Here is a 696-nt window from a genome sequence, read left to right on the forward strand (position 1 = left end):
GTGGCCCAACTGTCCCGCCTTCCCCGGGGTCTGGCGTCGTTTCCGCCCCCTACAGTGTCCTCCTCGCATATCTACTGTCAGCCAGACGCAGGTACACACACACACACACACACACACACACACGCCCAGTGACCCCATCCCTCGGTTCCCAGCACCGCCCGCTACCCGCCTCCTGCCTCTGATTTTCTCTGTCTCCCGCGCCTTCCACTGTTTTTCTCTTTCTGTCTGTGGTCCTCCTCTGCTGTCTCTTCCCCCGACCCCCACTGCAGCTTCTTAATTTCTCGCTTGCCCATCTTCTCCTTCGCCCTGGGTCCCTGTCTCTGTGTCCCCACCTGGCTGGCCCCCTGGCCCTGCCTTTTCTCTCTTTCTTGGCGCCCACCTCTCTGCTCTCCGCCTGCAGGTGGGGTGCATGCCCTACGCCCTGCTGCCTGCCTCTGTTTCTCCCTGCTCTGTTTCTTACAAGAGTCCTAAGTCCTTTCTGGCCACTGACCCTGAATTTCTCCTGCCCCGCCTGGCGGAAGCCCCTAATCTTTGACTCAAAGCAACCAGCACCTCATAAATTCTGTAGTGAAGGGGCTGGGGACCTGGACTGTGTTTCTCCACCCTTATCTGCGGGACTGGGAGCAGCTGGTTTGAATTTTAACCCTTTCAGGGCCAAATCCCTCCTCCCACCCAAACAAACAGCACACGTTTGCC

This window comes from Myotis brandtii, unplaced genomic scaffold (genome assembly GCF_000412655.1).
Source record: "Myotis brandtii unplaced genomic scaffold, ASM41265v1 scaffold450, whole genome shotgun sequence".
Lineage (NCBI taxonomy): Eukaryota > Metazoa > Chordata > Mammalia > Chiroptera > Vespertilionidae > Myotis > Myotis brandtii.